The sequence below is a fragment of the Bubalus bubalis genome, chromosome 22 (genome assembly GCF_019923935.1).
Source record: "Bubalus bubalis isolate 160015118507 breed Murrah chromosome 22, NDDB_SH_1, whole genome shotgun sequence".
NCBI classification, from domain to species: Eukaryota; Metazoa; Chordata; class Mammalia; order Artiodactyla; family Bovidae; genus Bubalus; species Bubalus bubalis.
Genome location: NC_059178.1, coordinates 11979167 through 11999741, shown reverse-complemented (window position 1 = coordinate 11999741; position 20575 = coordinate 11979167). Strand labels below are relative to the sequence as shown.

General features: G+C 46.9%; 1 protein-coding gene and 1 long non-coding RNA gene across 5 annotated transcripts in view; one reads left to right on the top strand and one right to left on the bottom strand.

Moving 5' to 3' along the window:
- The window catches only part of MAPK4 (mitogen-activated protein kinase 4), a 168030-nt gene that overhangs the window by 62044 nt on the left and 85411 nt on the right, over nucleotides 1–20575 (top strand). The gene's annotated exons all lie outside the window — the stretch shown is intronic.
- Nucleotides 5256–7950, bottom strand: LOC123331262. Its single transcript, XR_006547821.1, has 2 exons — nucleotides 5801–7950; nucleotides 5256–5572 (listed from the first exon to the last, which is right to left on the bottom strand). It is a non-coding gene; the product is annotated as an uncharacterized LOC123331262 (long non-coding RNA).

Here is a 20575-nt window from a genome sequence, read left to right as displayed (position 1 = left end):
TCTTAGGATTTTTTTATAGTATGTTGCTTATAAGACAGCCCATACTATATGATCCTTTTTTCCTTTAAAAAATGTTACTGTATCTTAGAGGGGTGAGATGGGGATGGAGGTGGGAGGGAGGTTCAAGAGGGAGGGGACATATGTACACCTATGGCTGATTCATAATGATGTTTGGCAGAAACCAACACAGTACTCTAAAGCAATTATCCTTCAATTAAAAGTAAATAAATTTTTAAAAAATGTTACTGTAATTATACAGCAAAGGTTAGACAGGTATTATCGAAGTATTAGCCAGGATTATCCAGAGTGTTAAAGTCATTCTTTGTTTTTCTTATTTTTATTATCTGATTTTTATGTGGTGAATTTGTAATTTGTTTTTTCATTGTTGATTTAGTTTTCATTGCGCTGGATCTTCATTGCTGCGTGCGGGCTTTCTCTAGTTGCAGTGAGCGGGGTCTACTCTTCGGTGAGGTGCTCAGGCTTCTCTCTGTGGTAGCTTCTCTTGTTGCAGAGCACAGGCTCCAGGGCGCACAGTCTTCAGCAGTTGTGGCACACAGGTATAGTTGCTCCGAGGCATGAGGAATCTTCCCAGGTCCGGGATCGAACCTGTGTCCCCTGCATTGGCAGACAGACTCTTATCCACTGTACCAGCAGGGAAATCCTGTCCTCTTTTTAAAAGCAGCAACTGTTTTTGTTGTTTTTCTTAAACATACTAATGGTGAATCCTTTCGTGGAATAAAGAATGAGCATCAGCTTTGTTTTTTGTTTTTTTTTTTTTTTAACCTAAATCCAACTTTTCATACCTTGGTTCACTTGCTTTTCATGAATCAGCTGTGACAGGAGTTTTGTGGAGGTGGTGGTAGTGATGTCATTGTTGATAATCTTGTTTTAAGAAAAATCCCTTCCTGGAGGGCCTTGTCTGGTACACTCTCCTGGTGCAGTCTCCTGGGAAGTTGTGACTGCCTCGGGGTCTCCAGAGAACCTGTTGTGTTCAGAAAACGACTCTTGAGAGTGGCTTGCCGAAGGAGTACTGAGTCAGCTGTAGGTTTTGTCAGAGTCCACGGCTGAGCCAGAGCCTTGTCCTTTGTGGCTCTGAATTCCATTCTGATTCCCTCCCCAGGGAACCAGCATGAGCGGCTGAAGCTCAGGCCGCCCTACACACTCAGCCGGCTTTGTGCTTCCCTGAGTGGACTGGGGAGCAGAGGAAGGTGTGGAGTGGGTGCAGGTCAGGGGGAGCTGAGACTGGCCTTGGAAAGGGTCCACATCAGGGAGGCCTGGGGTCTTGACCTCAGGAGACTGAGCCTCTGGTGACCAGAGTCCTGGGATGCTAAGGGAGAGCAAGGGTGCTGGCTTGAAATGGTGAGATTTTTCTCCTTCCTTCCTTCACCCTGCCCCTGATCTTGGTCTGTTTCCTCTCCCAGGCCCTGTTTCCTCTCCGAGAGCCCCTGTCTGGCCTCTTCCTTCCATAGACCCACCAAAGTCGAGGACCAACATTCTGTAAATGAATGTGCATCAAGCACTTAGCAGGTGCCAGGACCGTGACACACACAGCAGAGGCCAAGGGGCAGAACTGTCTCCCCATCGTGGAGCTTCCACTAGAAGGAGAGAGGGTGGACGTGCTCATGTGGGCAGGACAGAGTGAAGATGTGGACGCCAGGGTGGACGTGAGGAGTAAGTGCCCAGTTCAAAGGCCAGGCTGGATCCAGGCCTGGAGAGGCTGAAAAATTATGCCACATTGGAGGCCTTCTCAAAAAGGAGAGAGATGAACCTACTAGGCCCCCTCCCAGGACTCTGAAAGGGGCCCTGCAAGTGAGGAGCCCTCGGCTTAAGGTTTGTTAGTTTCCTGGTGTGGTAGAGTTCTCCAGAGAAACAGAACCAATAGGATGTGTGTGTACACACACACATGCGCGCACACACAAAGAGATTTCATATATCTTTAGAGAGAGAGAAAAATACATGATTTATTTTAAGGAATTGGCTCGCTTGATTGTGGAGACTGGCAAGTTCGAAATCTGCAGGGTGGGCCGATAGCCTGGATACCCAGGAAGAGCCGATGTTGGAGCTGAACTCCAAAGGGTTTCTGCTGGCAGAATTCTCTCTCGCTTGGAAGAGGCCAGCATTTTGTTCTGCTGGATGAGACCCACCCAGACTATGGAGGGCGATCTGCCTTACTCAGTGTCCTGATTTAAACGTAAATCCTACCCCAAAACACCCCTACTAAAACTTCCTGATTAGTATTTGACCTAATATCTTGCATCATGGCCCAGTCAAGTTAGCATATAAAACTACCCATCTCACCTGGTATATCCATCTCTGGATGTGAGGTCAACAGAGGGGAGGATCGCTATGGACAGAGTGGGCAGAGAGCGCTCCTTGGGAGAGGTGAGGGTGAACCATCCTTGGGCTTCATGGGGCCCACTGTCCTTGAGTATTAAGCCATAGGAGGGACTTGGGGTGGCATCTCACTAGAGGCTGCAAGGATGCTGGCGTGGCTAATGGGGTTGGTGACCTTTGGCTCAAGGAGTCGTCAAGGCCATTTCTTGTGGGTTACTTGCCCCCATGCCGTCCCACCATGAGAACCTGTTTTTACTTTTACTTGTCCTCTTTCTCCTCCATTTTGCCTTCCTATCTTTTCTTGCTGTCCTCTCTCAGGTTAAACCTCAGACAGGACAAGGCCTGGCTGGCTCACCAGCAGTCACAGGAGACTTGAGCAAGGGAGCTTCATTCCAAATCCTCAGAATGAGCCACAGCCTCGGTCCGTAGTGTCACTCACACACCCAGGCTTCTCTGATGTTCAGAGAAAGCCTTTGTTGTTGGTATTCCCACACCTGGTGCCCAAGTGGCTCTTTGCAGGTGTTAATTGGTATGTGATGTCATTTATCACGTAGGTGTAATTTAAGGGAGCCTCTGCATGTTCTCTGCACAGAGAAACCAGCTTCCTTGCTCTCCTCAGCCCGCCATCAATCTGCAAGACAGATGGGTGTTTTCATTCGGCCCTGTACATACAGTAGGGTAGAGCATTCCAACTTTCCTTTCCAATGCACTTTCGCATTCCCCCCTCAAGTCTTGGCCAAGTGTCTTTTATTTCAACTCCCTTTGTGTTTCCTCAGTTAGATCCTGCCTGGACCTCTCTAGAAGCAACAAGCTGACAAAAATCATCTAGGAGGGTCCAATGGATAGCAGTGAGGAAGCAGAAAACAGTACCTTCCAGAATGTTCCTTCCTGCTCCTTGCCACCTGCTTCGGCATTGGCCTGGGGTCCGGGGAAAGGAAAGGCTTCAACCATGCTTCCTCCTCCTTCCAGAAGTCAGATTTGAGATCCTTCTGACCTGAAAATGATTTGAAAAGTGGGACCAGAACACCACCACCAGGGTGCATTCAAAGCAGTTTGGTCTGGTGGTAATGGCCCCTTGGCGGCATTTGGCAGTGACGGCATTCTGTCCCTAACAGCACCTGGATGAGGAGGACATGACATGTGATCATCCCTGTTCTGCGAGGTCAGGCGAGGCCCCTGAGTGGCAGGACTTGAACCAGATCCTGAGCCCAGTATGGCCTGCCCAGGAATGGCACAGAGGGCAGGTTCTCTTGTGGCCATGCCTTTGGAGGGTGTTTACAGGCCACCCCAGAGACCTGGCTGCATGGGGTGCTCTCTCATGGTTTCCTGGGGCCTGGAGTAAGCATCTTCGTGAGGTCAGTGAGACAAGTCTGGTGACGGCCGCGTCCTCCCGCGGTCTTAGGTTCTGAGTGGAGCCACGGGGCTGGGGAGTGGGCGAGCTGACACAGGTTCTTCTCTCCAAAGCAGAGGTTTAGTCACCAGGGAATTAGCTCCCCCAGGCCGCCCCCACCCATCTGGGCCCCGTGGTGACTTGTGACTCTCACGCTGAGCTGCAGTTCCCAGGGGGTGGGGTCCAGGGTGCAGGGGGGAGGCTGGTTCCCATTGAAGCGCTCCCCAGATGCCAAGTTGCAGCCCGCTCAGCTAATTGGCAAGAGAAGGAGAAGCAAAAATAGTGAAAATCTGTGAATTAATAAAACAGCCTTGAAGCAACCGCCAAAATGTGTACAAATCATGAAGTAATTAGAAGTGTGAAGAATTCTATCGGGTTGACTGTTTCCAAATCCAGCATCTGATCGCTTTAGGAGGCCAAGGGCTGGCAGGCCAGGGGAGTAAAATTCTTTCCATTGCATTCTCATCTGGCCTCCTTGAAGCCTGGGTTTCTTGAAACCCTTTCAGGGTCCAGGCAGTGGCTTGGGACCTGCTTGAGTCAAATGTGCACCTTGTTAAGGCCCTTTAGGACATGCAAGATCTTGTCCCAATAGCATCTCATATTTTAGAATAAAACTTTAAGGTTTTACAAAGCGTTTTTTGGATTGATGGTCGTATTTAATCTCACTATCACCAAATATTTTTATGTCAGTAAAATACTGACAATTACTCTAAAAAATTTAGAGTAGGAAATCAAAGTCCAGAGAGTGAAATGCTATCAACCCAACTCCAAGAGCTAACCAGTAGCAGAACCTGGGGCCAAATCCAGGGTCTCCTGGTAACCCCGCCAGCCTTCCCCTCTCCCGTGCACTTCTTCCTTTGGAACCTCCTGTGTCTCTCCACCCATCTGAGCCACCAGGGAAGCTGGCTCAGACGAGCTGCTCAGCAGTGCTGGATATGTCTATCTCATGATTCTCATGGCTGAGAGCTGAATGCAGTTCTGTTTGGCCAAGGTATTAAATTTAGATAAGTTACTCGACCCACTTGTTTGATTAATAAACTAAGGCTCCGGCACAGTCACCTATTTGTTGATTTAAATTTCATTTTATATCCAGATTAGAGCAGGGAGGAGAAAAGGATCCATTTTTCTTATCTTTTTGGAAACACTTTACGGAGACAGATTTCAGGTATCATGTCTTGTCATTTACCCTTGAGCAGAGATAGAAACAGTATGTGGTTAGAGTTTCTTTGTTTGGATTTGTTATTTCTGATCTGAGGGGACTTTAAGGGTAGGAGCTCACATTCAGTCATTGAAGGGCAGGCATCTCTCAGGGCTGAAATGCAGCCTGCTCAGGGTTAGAAATTCTGAGAGCAGACATCGGAGCAGAACCCTGGGAGAGTCATGTAACGAGCTTGACGTGTGTTGTTAATTCCCCACGCGGCAGCGAAAGCTCCCGGGAGGATGGAGTTTACATGGTTTACAGCCAGACTGAACAAACAACAGTGTGATTAAGTTACACGCATTAGTTGGCTCCAGAACCAGAATAGAAATGTACATGTTAATCTGGGATGGAAAGTTTTCAACAAAGTGGAGGCCGCTTGCACTGACTTGTGGGAGAGGAGATGGGGGAGTCAGGGGCGGTACTGGCTGTGGAATCTGAGGTGCCCAGTGCGATAGGAAGATGGGGCCCCTTGCTTCAAAATTAAGAATTTTCAAGACGGCCACAGCAGAGCATTAAACCAAGTGCAAGGTCCTTCTGAGCATGGGTGGGACCCGTGAGGTCGCAGAGGCTGGAAGCTCTTGAAGCCCCGGAAAAGGGAGGTTATAAGCTCTGGGCTAAGGAGGGGTCTGTGTACCAAGTGGCGCTGCCTGGAAGGTCAGAGATGAAAGGCTTTCAGATTATATTTCTGGAGTCACTTGGATGCCCCAAGTCACTTTTAAGCTGCGGGGATTCAGCCGTGAGCAAGCAAGAGCTGCTGGGTGTGTGGCTACAGCTGCGAGCTCTGGCGTCAGCCTGTCAGCTCGGAGAGTTTTAAGAGCTCCACTAACCTTGTGCATTTCCCATCTGTAAATGGGCTGAATGGTAATAACACCCACCTCTGACGTGAGGACCATGCCCATCACGAGTTATCATGTGCAAGTGTCTGGACACCTCAAGGGCTTTAATGGATGTCAGCAAAGACGACAGGCAGGTAAACAACCGTGATGCGTGATGGGGAGCCCTGGGCGCATGCAAGAGGGAGACGGAGGACGGGGTCAGGGAAGGCCGCCCTCTGGGCGTTCGGCCTGCCTCGATGGCTTGTTCCTTTTGGACAGATACGGAGACTTGGGAGTCTGACACCACAAAGCTATTTCCTCTTCTCACTCACTCTAGACCAGCCACTCAGCGCCATTCTAAGGATCCAGGGGTGGCCCGGTGCTGACCTCACATGGCCTTTGTCCAGAGCATCCTCTCCTGACCCATCCTTCAAGGTCCTAAAATTATGCTCTTTTCCAGTCCTGCCCTTGCCAGGTTCCCTGATCTGCTGGTTAAAGTTTGATCCCTTGTCCTGATAGTCACGGCCCACCCCCTATCTGACCACCTCTGCCTCGATAGTCACGCCCCCTCCCATCACCACATTACCCCAGAACCAGCTTCCCACCCTTGCTTCATTTCCCCCACCTGAGAGCCTCCTTCACCTGTGTTTACAGTCAGATTCAATTGGCAGATGGGGACCGAGTGCCTCTCCTCACAGCCCTTCTGTAACAGAGTACAACTGATCCTCGTTGTTCACGGAGCCTGCGTTTGCCAACGCGCCTACCCACCAACACTGATTTGTAAGCCCCCAGCTCAGGACTTCTGCGGCTTTCTCTGCTGTTCATGGTCAGAGCAGAAAGGCAAAATTTTGAGTCGCTCACATTCCCAGCTGAGATCCAACGAAGGTGACACTGGCTTCTTGTTTCAGCTCTCAGACGCTAAACAAGCTTCCTTTCTGTGTCTCTTTAGTGCCACTTTGTGCATTTTGTCGGTGACTTCATTGTTTAAAATGCTCCTGGGTGGAGAGCTGAAGGGCTGTCTAGCGTTCCTAAGGGCAAGAAGACTGTGATGTGCCCGCAGGAGAATATACGTGTAGCACACATTTGATAAGCATGCTTCAGGTGTGTGTTATGGTGCTGCCGACCCAGGGTTCAGTGTTAATGAATCCACAATATGGCACATCCAGAAAAAGGAAGAGGAAATTCAGCAAAATGTATGTCAAGTGGCTCCACTGTTTTGCCCAAGGGAGGCTCCGAGGAACCTCACCCTGTATTTGCCCTGGGAGCCGTGGTTCCAAGGTAACTAATTCAGTGTCTGTAGAGACCAAGGCTCCCTCTGTCCATGGGATTCTCCAGGCAAGAATACTGGAGTCGGTTGTCATGTCTACCTCCAGGGGATCTTCCCGATCCAGGGATTGAACCTGCATCTCTTATGTCTCCTGCATTGGCAGGCAGGTTCTTTACCATTAGCGCCACCTGGGGAGCCCATATAGGACATAACTACCACGGATAATGAGAATCAGCCTTGCCCCTGCCCGCCACAAAAGCCTTGTGTTTCTACTAAGTGTCAGATATCATTCAACCCCCTCTGGTACTTTGTCGCTTCCTGCTTGATCCAGACCAGTGCTTTCTCTGTCCTGTGAGCTGATTTTGCATCAGGGTCTGTGCATTTTGTTGAGTACTCACCCAAACACTGGCTTCTGGTGCCCCCTCAGTATTAACCCTCCAGTTGTAACCCCCAGATGGACACTAAGTCCCTTGAGGGCAGAAAACCATTGGCCCTCACATTGTCCTTCCCAGGGAGGTGGACAGTGAAGATGTCCTGAAGCCAAAGGTGGAAAAATTGTTAGTCGCATGTGCTTACGGAGAGATGCTAGACCCAGCAGGGAATGATTCAACAGAACCATGAGCTGCAAGAAAAACCGTAGAGCGCCTGCCCCCCCAGGGATGTGGCAGAATCAGAGATGTTTGTAAAAGCACAAAGTAAGCTTTGGAAGTGCCATGCGAGTGTTCTTTAGTGTTGGCATCCATGGGAGGGACCCCTGGGGGTCGGGGGCTACCCAAACTCCAGGCCAATGGGGCACCCTCATGGCCTGAAGAGCCTGACTCAGTGCTATCCCAGCCAGGACCCCACCGTGTCCAACCTTCCAGGGACGTCATGCTGCTGAGGGGAGAAAGTGGGATTTCACATGGCCCGGGGTGGATGTTCCCAGGCTGCTGCCTCCCAAAAGTGCTGCCTGCTCTCTGGTGGAGGTCATATCATCCCTGTCCACATTCACGTGGCCTGGAGTGGTCACCGCTGGGGTTCGGCAGCCCTGTCCCTGGGCTGTGGGGATTCTCCAGAGCCGGTGGGTACTGTGGTGTATGATACATCCTCCCGTGTTTCTTCTATTCATTTGAGAGAAGTCTGTTTTTCTTCTTGTTGCTTGCTGCTACTGTTGCTAACTCACTTCAGTCGTGTCCGACTCTGTGTGACCCCATAGACGGCAGCCCACCAGGCTCCGTCGTCCCTGGGATTCTCCAGGCAAGAACACTGGAGCGGGTTGCCATTTCCTTCTCCAATGCGTGAAAGTGAAGTCGCTCAGTCGTGTCTGACTCTTAGCGACACCATGGACTGCAGCCTACCAGGCTCCTCCATCCGTGGGATTTTCCAGGCAAGAGTACTGGAGTGGGGTGCCATTGCCTTGATTTCCACATAATTAGATTTGTGTGGTTTTTCTCTATGGTTTGTCACAATCCACTGTCCTAATCTTTCGATTTCGAAGCATCCACTCATGGGTGCCCTCTGTCTGTGGTATTTCCCTCAATTGGTTCTCCTGGATTCTTTCACATTCTGTCGTGTGCTTTCTCTCTTTATGGACATTTGTGAATAATATTAAGCCTCTTCTGGTCTTTAATCTTCCTTGAGGACAGAGACTGGATCTGATTTTTTTTTTTTTTAATGTACTACTGTGCTGATGGACGTGAGTTTCAGTAGGCTCCAGGAGTTGGTGATGGACAGGGAAGCCTGGCGTGCTGCAGTCCATGGGGTCGCAAAGAGTCAGACACGACTGAGTGACTGGACTGAACTGTGCTGAGTACAATACCAAGAAGGTCATAAATTATCTATAGAAAGGATGGAGTCATTTACTGGAAACCTAAACAGAGGTTACAGTTTTACACCTGGGTCCCTGGGGCAATAAGGAAATGGACTAAGTCAGGCTCTCAGCTGTCCCATCTGTGCCTGGGGAAGCATCAGCTTAGCTCTTCTCTACCTCATGGTGAGGGAGGGGCTGATTGAGAGAGGTGGGAGGGACACAAGGAAGTCCTGGTCAAGTTGAGAAGGACACAGAGGAATCCCTTTCATGGAGGATCTTTAGGGAAAAGTGACATCTTTTTTTCTTAAAATGGTTGCCTGGAAACAAGGACCTGCCTGGGAAGGGACAGCTATTCCCAGACAGCCAGGGCCCGGTCCAGTGGCCTGAGCCGTGGTGGCCGGAGGGCCCAGGAGTTCTGTTTCCGGAGCAGTGAGCAGGGGCCCTAGTTGACTGAAATACTGTCACACACACTGGTTCAGAGAATGTTCTAGTGCATCTCTAGGATAGTTGAGGACCTGTGAGCTTCTGAGGGTGTGATTCTTGTCACCTCCTCCCTTTATTTAGTGACTCACCAGGCCAAGCCACTTGGGCAGCTAGATCTATCTTAAACACCTTGATCCTCTCAACCCTCAGTGACCTCACACTGCAGAAGGGATACAACCTTAACTCCTTACTCTGAAATCCCTGAGGTCCAGGCCTCCCTCTGATACTCCTTACCAAGTCCTCAGAACAGTGGAGATGGACAGTGATAAAATGCTGAGTGTTGGTTTGATTTTATCTGTGGTTGCTTCTGGAGAATGGCAGGGCTCTAGAAGGTTCTGTCTGTCCACTGACTCTCCATCCTAAGGTATTCAGAGAAAGCACAGTCCAGCACCGTCAGAGTCTCACTGTGGGCTGTTACGTTGCTTCTAGTCAGGGGCCATCAGGAAGAATTTGGGGAGCACTGGGCACTGAGCAGAGTGTGAGGTCAGGGCAGAGAGTGGGGAACACTAGTTTTGTTGGGGGTTGAAGTTCAGGTTTGTGTTTTTTTGGATCCTTGCCGCTCCCACACTTTCATATCTCCCAGGTACCTCGTTTTTTTCCTTTTCAAGCAGGCCTGATGAAACCCGGGCCCTCCCTTCCCATCAGCCCCAAGCAAAGGTGAGTGGGAAGGTTCTGAGTGGTGCTGGGCACTGCTCCTGGAGGGGGCAGGATGCGAGCTCTGGGCTCTGCAGGTGACGTGGGGTTTGCCTGGCATGTGCTACTTCTTTTCAGACTGGCTGCCCGTTGTTTTTTCTTTCAAGGAAAATTGAGGAATGTCTGCTTTGAGAGTGAGTTCAAGGGCAAGGTGAGTTCAATTCCAGGAGTGAGGAAGCTGAGGGGTCCATTGTAGTGACTTGGAAAGAGGAGTACAGCACGAGCAGGCTGATGTCCCTTGGCATTTATTTTGTCCTGTATGTTGGCATGGGTCACACCCGCCTTACGTTACACTTGACTTACATCTTCTATTATAGTATCAGCTCTTTCAGAGAAGGGATCATCTGTCATTCAACTTTGTTTCTCCCATAACCATGGGAGGTGTTTCTCTGTGTCATGGGAGAAGCTCTACGATTCAAGACAGCCAAGCCCAGTTCTTAATGAGGGAGCCACGGAGCATCTAGGAACCAGAAATTACTAAGGATGAAAATATATTGGTTCAATATCCAAAGAATATTATCCCTATTATCCCCACGTGTTTTAGTTTTTCTGTTCTAAATCTCTGAGGCCTAAGATCTTGAGTCATTTTTCTACTTCTTCTTCCTATGTGACTAGATTCAGGCTGTGCTGGGTCTGGCATGCTCTGCAGTAGTGTTTCTCAACTCTGACTCCACCACAGAGTCACCCAGGACCACTCCTCAACACCCTGATGCCCAAGTAGCTGAGACCCCCTAGGTGGGACCTAAGCATCAGTAGCTGTCAGACTTGCAGGTGATTCCAGCGTGAGGCCAAGGCTGAGCATGAGGTGTTTGAAGGAGGGGAATCTCTTCATTGTTTTATCTCCAGGGCCTCCTAGAATGCTTGGCACAGAGAGTATTCAGCACGTGTCAGTGCCTCCTGTTTCACCATGTCCTCACGGGTGTCACATAACTTCAAACAGTGTGATCCTAAGACCCTCCCGTCCCTCTTCCGGGGCTTCCCCATCTCAGCATTTGCATCCCCATCTGTCTAGTAGCACAAGCTAGAGCTTGAGGTTCATCTCTGATGCCCCCTCCCAGCCCTCCCCAGCTTCCCAGCCCTTCATTATGGGATGTACATGCTGAGTCTCTTCAGTTATGTCCGACTCTCTGCAATTCCAGGGACTGTGGCCCACCAGGCTCCTCTGTCCATGGGATTCTCCAAGCAAGAATACTGGAGTGGGTTGCCATTTCCTTCTCCAGGGGATCTTCGGGACCCAGGGATCGAACCCATGTCTCTTATGTGGCCTACATTGGCAGGTGGTCTCTTTACCACTAGCGCCACTATGGGGATTTTACACTAAATCTGCCTCACAGTTACGCATTTGTTTCCATCCTCACCCACATCCTCATCCGTGGTCCCACCCTCAGTCCCCTGAAATACCTCAGAACTGCCCAGCCAGCTGCCTGCACGCAGCCCAGCCTCACCAATCCACTGCCCACACCAGTCAGAATCATCTTTACCAAGCGCAAATGTGATTGTGTGGCCTGTTGATTGAAGCACTTCAGTGATGTGCCACTGCGGTTGGGGACCAAACTCTTTAATCCTGTGGACAAGACCCCATGGTCTGGTCCTCGCATCCCTGTGGCCTGTCCACTAGACCCCAGGGTCTGACCCACTTTCTCAGTCTTGGTTCAGTCCACCCTCTGCCACATCTTGACTCTCCAGCCACTCTCACTTTCTTTCCCTTCCTTGAATCTTCCACTCCTTCCAGTCTTGGGGCCTCTACATTTAAAAGAAGGGTCTGACCACATACCCCTGCCTCTTTGCCTTGTTAATTGCTGCTGCTTCTTCAGTTCTCAGCTTAAGCGCCCTTATCCCCATAAAACCTTCTTAGACCCATTAAAAACTCCTTTGTCTCATGGTCCTGTGGCCTCAGGCTCACTTCTCCATGAGTGTTTTTATCTCAGTGTGTAGCTCACTTTCCATCTGAGTGATTTTCTGACCCGTGTCTTTCTGCCCCGCCTGACTGCAGCCACATGAAGGCAGGGCTGTGTCTGATTTTGCTCATTCTCTCCCCCGTGCCAAGCAAAGGGCAGAACACCTAGAATGTGCTCAGTAAGCCCTTGCGGACTGAATGCCTGGCCTCTTTTGTCCCAGAGCTCCGTGTCTGGGAGTAGCTGTGGCTTCTCTTGTCTCCTCTTCTGTTAGGCAGTGGCTACCTCGCCTGCCTGAGACCCCATGCTGGTTCCTAGCTGCACAGTCCTATGAAAGATTCCACGTGACACATCTGCTTTGCCCTATTTTCAGCAGCCTCCTAAAGATCTATTAATATCCACATCCATCAATTGCTTTTCTATGGGAATCTTTTGATATTTCTGAATCTCCTTAGAACTTTCCCAAATCTTAATTTTTTGGGCTTAAGGTGTATCTTCTGTCCTGCCCTTTGGCCCACTAGGGATTTCAGGAGTTGCTCTTTTTTTATTTTAGAGCCCATGCCAGAGCATCTTACGTCATCCATGTGCTTTTACATGTGTTTGTGGCCTCATAGTGATGCTCGGAGGATCTGTGTTTATAGAAGAGAAACACAGGGTCCAGGACTGCAGTCTCCCTGTTCCCATCACAGCCTCCTGGTTGCCTTAAATCCACTGCACGACCCCCCCTCCCCCACTTTAAAAACCACTAGAAACTAAAGCCTGCCTCCAAACAGTTGTTTCTTTGAACATCAATGGATAGAACATTAGCCTCGATCCTGATTACTGGTTTTTGTGACCTTCTAAGACATTTCCCATTTCTGGAGCTCACTTTACTGACTTCATAAAATGAAAAGTTAAGACCAGATTATTAAGGATCCTTCAGTCATAATAATGGTAATAGTAATACTAATGGTGAAAATTGTAGTAATAATAATATTAGCTAGTATTTATTGGGCACTTACCACGTGTCAAGTACTATGTGTCAGTATTTTACATTGTCTTGGGGAAATGCTGTGTTTTTCCTTTGTCCTTTCTCACAACACCTCTGACACCAGATTGTGTGGGCTTTTCTTCAACATTGACCAGTTCTGTGACATCAGCTGGGTGTCCTGCAATTCAGTTCTGACACTGTCTACCTAGAGTTAATATCAGATTCTACAGGTGAAGGGCTTGGTCCTGCAAGACTGTCTCCACTTCAGACACCAATCGCAAGTCCAGATTGTCACCTGTGCTTCTGACCAGTTGGCTGTCCATCAGAAGTTCCCATGACTGCCTACTTAGTTTCAGGTAATTCGCTAGGATGGCTCACAGAACCCAGGAAAACAGTTTATGTTCTAGGTTTCTGGTATATTACAAAGAATATTAAAGGATACATAGGTGAGGTCCAGAAGGGTCCTGAACACAGGAGCTTCTGTCTCTGTGGAGTTTGGGGTGTACCACCTTCCAATACTTGGATGCATTCTTATTCACCAACTTAGAAGCTTTCCAAACCAATATTTTAAGGATTTCTGGAGGCTTCACCACATAATCGATTATTAACTTCCAGCCCCTGTCTCCTCTCTGGAAAATGAGAAGTGGAGCTGAAAGTTCCAAGCTTCTTATCATGGCTTAGTCTTGCTGGTGATCAGCCTCCATCCAGGAGCCCACCAAGAGTCATCGCAATAGAACAAAAGATGCTCTTATCACTCAAGAAATTCCAAAGAATATAAGAGCTCTGTGTCAGGAAGCAAGATCAAAGACTAAATATTAGCAGGTACCAGATGCAGAGACACACACACACACACACACACACACACACATATATATATATCCTTTTATTTCACACATGTTTTAGATTCTTTAATCCCCTCTACAAGCAACCAAGTAGGGCTCTTTCTGTGGCTCAGTCTTACAGATGTTGAAACTCAGACACAGTGACGTTAAGTAACTTGCTCAATACCACAGAGCCAGGAAATGGCAGAGCTAGGATTCAAACCACCCAGGATCACTGGCTCCAAAGCCCTCACTCTTCACCAGCTAAAGTAGAAGTCACTAAAGTAAAGCATACCAAGCTTTGGGTCAAACTGATCTGGTTTGAGGACTGACTCTGCCAGCTATCAGCTGTCTGATTCCAACATGGGCTATTCTGTACACCTGTTTTCCCATATGCATAAAATGGAAATAGTACCTGTAGTAGGTGTATCAGGTCTCTTGGGCTGCTATAACACAATACTCCAGACATTTATTTTCTCACAGTCTGGAAGCTAGAAGTCCGAGATCAAGGTGTCAGCAGCTCTGGTTTCTGCTGAGGCCTCTCCCCTTGGCTTGCAGGTGGCACTTCTCACTGTGTCCTCACATGGTCTTAGCTCCATATTCCTGCGTGTCTGTGTCCTAATCTCCTCTTCTAATAAGGGTACCAGTTGTATTGGTGTCCATTAGGGCCTACCTATATGATCTCATTTTACTTGATACAGTCACATTCTGTGATCCTGGCAGTTAGGGTTTCAACATGTGAATTTAGGAGGTACACAATCCAGCCCAAAACAGCCCCAAAGAGAGTTTTGTGCAGCGTCAAGGACATCGTGTTGGATAGAGTACCTGAGTTAAGCATTCAGTTAATGCCTGACCTTCTTCTCTCTCTGCCGGTTCTGACTCCACATCCATCTTTTTATCCCAGGGTAATGATGAGACTTGACGCTCTGTTGGCAGCATGTGAGTGAGCATTGGGTGGAATCTGCCTCTTTGGCAGCTATTTCTAGTTCAGTTCAGTTCAGTCTCTCAGTTGTGTCTCAGTTGAGACACCGTGAATTGCACCACGCCAGGCCTCCCTGTCCATCACCATCTCCCAGAGTTCACTCAAACTTATGTCCATCGAGTAGGTGATGCCATCCAGCCATCTCATCCTCTGTCGTCCCCTTCTCCTCCTGCCCCCAATCCCTCCCAGCATCAGGGTCTTTTTCAATGAGTCGACTCTTCACATGAGGTGGGCAAAGTACTGGAGTTTCAGCTTCAGCATCATTCCTTCCAAAGAACACCCACAGCTGATCTCCTTTAGAATGGACTAGTTGGATCTCCTTGCAGTCCAAGGATTCTCAAGAGTCTTCTCCAACACCACAGTTCAAAAGCATCAATTCTTCGGTGCTCAGCTTTCTTCACAGTTCAACTCTCACATCCATACACGACCACTTGAAAAACCATAGCCTTGACTAGACGGACCTTTGTAGGCAAAGTAATGTCTCTGCTTTTCAATATGCTATCTAGGTTGGTCATAACTTTTCTTCCAAGAAGTAAGCATCTTTTAATTTCATGGCTGCAGTCACCATCTTCAGTGATTTTGGAGCCCCAAAAAATAAAGTCTGACACTGTTTCCACTGTTTCCCCATCTATTTCCCATGAAGTGATGGGACCAGATGCCATGATCTTCATTTTCTGAATGTTGAGCTTTAAGCCAACTTTTTCACTCTCCTCTTTCACTTTCATCAAGAGGCTTTTTAGTTCCTCTTCACTTTCTGCTATAAGGGTGATATCATCTGCATATCTGAGGTTATTGATATTTCTCCCGGAAATCTTGATTCCAGCTTGTGCTTCATCCAGCCCAGCATTTCTCATGATGTACTCTGCATGTAAGTTAAATAAGTAGGGTGCCAATATACAGACTTGACGTCCTCCTTTTCCTATTTGGAACCAGTCTGTTGTTCCAGGTCCAGTTCTAGCTGTTTCTTGCTGACCTGCATACAGATTTCTCAAGAGGCAGGTCAGGTGGTCTGGTATTCCCATCTCTTTCAGAATTTTCCCCAGTTTATTGTGATACACGCAGTCAAAGGCTTTGGCATAGTCAGTAAAGCAGAAATAAGTGTTTTTCTGGAACTCTCTTGCTTTTTCGATGATCCAGTGGATGTTGTCAATTTGATCTCTGGTTCCTCTGCCTTTCTAAATCCATCTTGAACATTTGGAAGTTCACGGTTGACGTATTGCTGAAGCCTGGCTTGGAGAATTTTGAGCGTTACTTTACTAGCGTGTGAGATGAGTCCAGTTGTGCAACAGTTTGAACATGCTTTGTCATTGCCTTTCTTTGGGACTGGAATGAAAACTGACCTAACAACCTAGATGTTTTCAATTGCATATGCTAAAAGAACTGGCTTTGCAGTTTTCAAGGAAAAAAAGTTTCAAAGCTATTTCTAGAGTGGAAAAAAAAAAAAAACTCTCCCTCATTTTAGATCACTTATGGCAGAGTTTACAGCCCTTGAATTAACACTGGAGGCCTTGAAGTCTTAGAAAAATATTATCATAAGTCACAAGCCTTCCAACTTGCATGACATACTTCATCCAAGGGTGGTAGCTGGCCTTTCATATGTGAATTTCTTCTTCTGCCTCTAGTAAGGCAGTGCCTCCCTCCTCTTGCCGCTGAATAACTGAGGCATTAACACTTCACATACAAATGGCAAGAGGAATCTTGGAGTTTCCCACTGCTGTACCCTGGCCCTTCCTGTGTTTGCTTGTGGCCTCCTTTTTCTCCTGGAAGCCTACCTTTCTGAAGTCACAGAAGGTAGGAGGTGGGCTGGCCAAGAGGAGGAGCCAGGAGAACAGAAACATTAATTTAGTGGTGCTGAGTTACTGAAGATGCGCTAGCATGGTGACATGGGCATGAAAGACATCCCTTCCATGCAGAATCTAAGAAGAAATGATACAAAGGACTTATCTACAAAACAGACTTAGAGAACGAACTTATGGTTGCAGGAGAGGGGGGACTGGGGGGGAACGATGGAGGGAAGGGATAGTTAGGGAGTTTGGGATGGACATGTACACACTGCTGCATTTAAAATTAATAACCAACAAGGACCTACTTACTGTATAGCATGAAGAACCCTGCTCAATGTTTACGTGGCAGCCTGGATGGGAGGGGTGTTTAAGGGAGAATGGATACATGTATATGTATGGCTGAGTCCCTTTGTTGTCCCCTGAAGTATCCCAGTGATGTATAAGCTATCAGATAAGCTATACACCAATATAAAATTTTAAAAAAATTTTAAATTTTTGAAATGCCTAATTGGTAGTCTCTATAATTAGCATTTCTGTTAAAAGTTTAATATGGTTTTTAAAAAACAGATGTGGGAGCCTTTAGAGACAGACCAGATTCTTCCCTGGAAGGAAGAACCAAGAAGCAGCAACAGCAGCATCATTGAAAACTAGCAACTGCTGTTGATGGACTGAGAGCCTGTTATGCCAAGCATCAAGCAAAACTCTATAGGTGAGTTATCTCAGCCCTCAGAGTAGGTTTGATGATCCCCTTTCTTCAGACAAGGCACTGAGGCTTGGGGAGGCTAAACAACTCGCCCAAGGTGTCTTAGCTCCTAAGCAGCAGAGCCAGTGTCCAAAGCCAGAGGAGGGAACCTGCTTAGGGGCTCCCGGGGCACGGGCCAGGAACATCACGTGGGTGACCAGATGGGTGGGGCAGAAGAGCTGCCTGTGAAGTCTCAAAGGAGCGCCTGGTGCCCAGAGCTGAAAATATCCAGGGAATGGAGAAAAACACAGCAAAAATACAGCTCAACTCTGCCTATGGGGAGAGTAAGCAAGCTGCCTTGAAGAAGCGAAAGTAAGGGCTGATGCCAAGCTTGATGACTGGAAAGGGAGTGAACCTGCAAAGCAGAAATTCTTACAGTTGAGCCAAATTAACTAAATTCCAAGACAGCAACTTGTCATCTGCCTTTTCTCAGTGTCTGTGGGAGATTGATTCCAGGACCCCAGCGGATACCAAAATCCCCTGGTGCTTAAGTCCTGTAGTCGGTTCTTGGTATCTATGGAGGCAGGACCTGTGGAGATGGAAAGGTGACTATAGTTCACACACCAAAAGGACTTTATTTCCTGGTTGCTGATTTGAGTGATCTCTGAAAGTTTTGTGTTTTATTAAGAGAGGTTGGGAAGAATGGGAAAGAACTGTACTCTCAATGTCAAACCACCTTTCCTTTACCGATTTTTTTCTGGTTGTAAAATTATGGTTATTGCAGGAAATTAGTGTGAATAACACAGGAAATTATAAAGAGAAAAAATTTCAATGATCTACTGCTTTCAGATAACAATCAAAAATTTTAAAGACCGCTTTTCCAATCTCTTTTCTATATAATTTTAAAACCAAAAAAAGGATCATACTTTGTAACCCTTTATCACTTAGCACTATAATGTTGTTCTTTAAATGTTGTTCTTTTTGAATGGAAGTTTTTCTCCCTAATGGGTGATGTACCATAATCTAATTAAGTCCTTTTGTTCGTTGAGAGTTTCTTGCCTTGATTAGCTCACCTGGTAGATGACCATTAGGGACCTCCCAATAGCAGGACAAGGTGTCTATTTTGGGAAATCAATGCTATTTATATACAATTTTCTCTAGTAATTATCTCTAATATCAACTAACAGAGGTCTGAACTAGTGGCAGTATCTGCTATTTTTAGCCACTTCACATTCTTTTGTCCTAATAGGAACAGTTCGAATGTGTCACAAACCTTTAATTCTGAAAGATGATTCATCTTGGGAAGTGTGGGCACAACCCAATGTTCTTTATATACATCCACTCACATATGTGATCTTTATATATGCTCAGTCACTTCAGTTGTGTCCAACTCTTTGCAACCCCATGGACTATAGCCTGCCAGGCTCCTCTGTCCATGGGAGTTTTCAGGCAAGAATACTGGAGTGGGTTGTCGTGCCCTCCTCCAGGGGATCTTCCCAACTCAGGGATTGAATCTGCGTCTCCTGAATCTCCTGCATTGCAGGTGAATTCTTTACCCCGAGCCACTGGGTAAGCCTGCTCTTTATATATCAGATCAGATCAGTCGCTCTGTTGTGTCTGACTCTTTGTGACCCCATGAATCGCAGCACGCCAGGCCTCCCTATCCATCACCAACTCCCGGAGTTCACTCAGACTCACGTCCATCGAGTCAGTGATGCCATCCAGCCATCTCATCCTCTGTTGTCCCCTTCTCCTCCTGCCCCCAATCCCTCCCAGCATCAGAGTCTTTTCCAATTAGTCATCTTTACATGAGGTGGCCAAAGTACTAGAGTTTCAGCTTTAGCATCATTCCTTCCAAAGAAATGCCAGGGCTGATCTCCTTCAGAATGGACTGGTTGGATCTCCTTGCAGTCCAAGGGAGTCTCAAGAGTCTTCTCCAACACCACAGTTCAAAAGCATCAATTCTTCAGCACTCAGCCTTCTTCACAGTCCAACTCTCACATCCATACATGACCACAGGAAAAACCATAGCCTTGACTAGACGAACCTTTGTTGGCAAAGTAATGTCTCTGCTTTTGAATATGCTATCTAGGTTTGTCATAACATTCCTTATATACACATACATAAAAGCATAGGTCAAGTGGCAAAGACCACCATACTGGGAATAGAAAAGTTCCTATTACAATGAGATATGAGATGTTTTGAAGGAGACTGACAATCAAAGACATATTACAAAATGGACTTTTTGCCCTCTTGGGTTCCCATCAGCAGCATGGCTGTTCAGAAGCTATGCTTGGCCACTGCGGGGTGGGGTGGGTCGCACCAAGGAAACTAGGGTTTATACTCCAGTCTCAAATTAGGAATGATCTTGGCCATAGGAACAGGAATTGTGACTGCTTCCAACCCTTCTACTGGCCTAAACGCACACACACACCCTACACACACACCCCCTACACACACACACACCCTGCACACGCCTGTGTGTTTGTAGCTGAGCAGCCAAGGGAGGAGAAGAGGGAACACCTTACAGATCTTACAGCAGATGGAGCTGGCTTCTATGAATATAGCTAGAAAAGGAGAAGATGGAATGTCCAATAGCAAACAAAAATTATTTACAAATTCACAAATCTGTGTTGTTTTTTCACTTTACTATTGCCCAAGATTATTATTTGTCAATTTCAGGAGAATCATCTGAGCTGCCACCTGAAAAAATGGTTGAATAAGTCTAGTTGGTGACACAAAATCAGCCTCTGTTCTTTGTCTTTTCACTAATCACCAAGTGACCCTGGAGTCACTTTCTACAAATAATCACTTTCAAGTGTTCTTTCTCTGAAACATGGGACACCAAAAGTGGCCTGGCCGTGTTGTCAGGAGAAGTTGGTTTGAAGCTTACCCTGTCACTAAATCCCTCTGTAGGGTTTGGGCAAGTCTCCCTGTCTTCCCCCTGATTGCCTCATCTGTAAAAATAGAAAAGTCATATAGATTTTATCTTTTGTGTTTGAAGGTATTTTGGTGTTGCATAGATATTTGCATTGACCTTCTTTTAAAATGTATTTTAAATTTCTTTTAAGAATTATAACCCCCAGTCACATTCAAATCTGTTGTGTATAGCACACTCAATGTGTTAATTTGATTGCTCACCTGAAAGTTTATTCTGCCATCTCTTTTTAACTTAAATATAATTTGAGATTGTCAGAGTGAACTATATTTTTTTTCCAAAAAGCTATTTACACAATTACTATAACTTATCTCTGTGAATCAGGATTTTTTTCAATAATATAAATTTAATAAAATTTAGACATAAACTGGACAAGTATTACATAAGAATCAGGTTCAATGTTCTCACTGTCTTTATAATGATTAGAATTTATACTGAAAATGTAATAAATTAAATAGCATAGTTCAGAGTCTGTCTTATAGATATTGTTAGAAGTTATTTAGAATGTTAGTGTTTTTCCATCATTAGTAT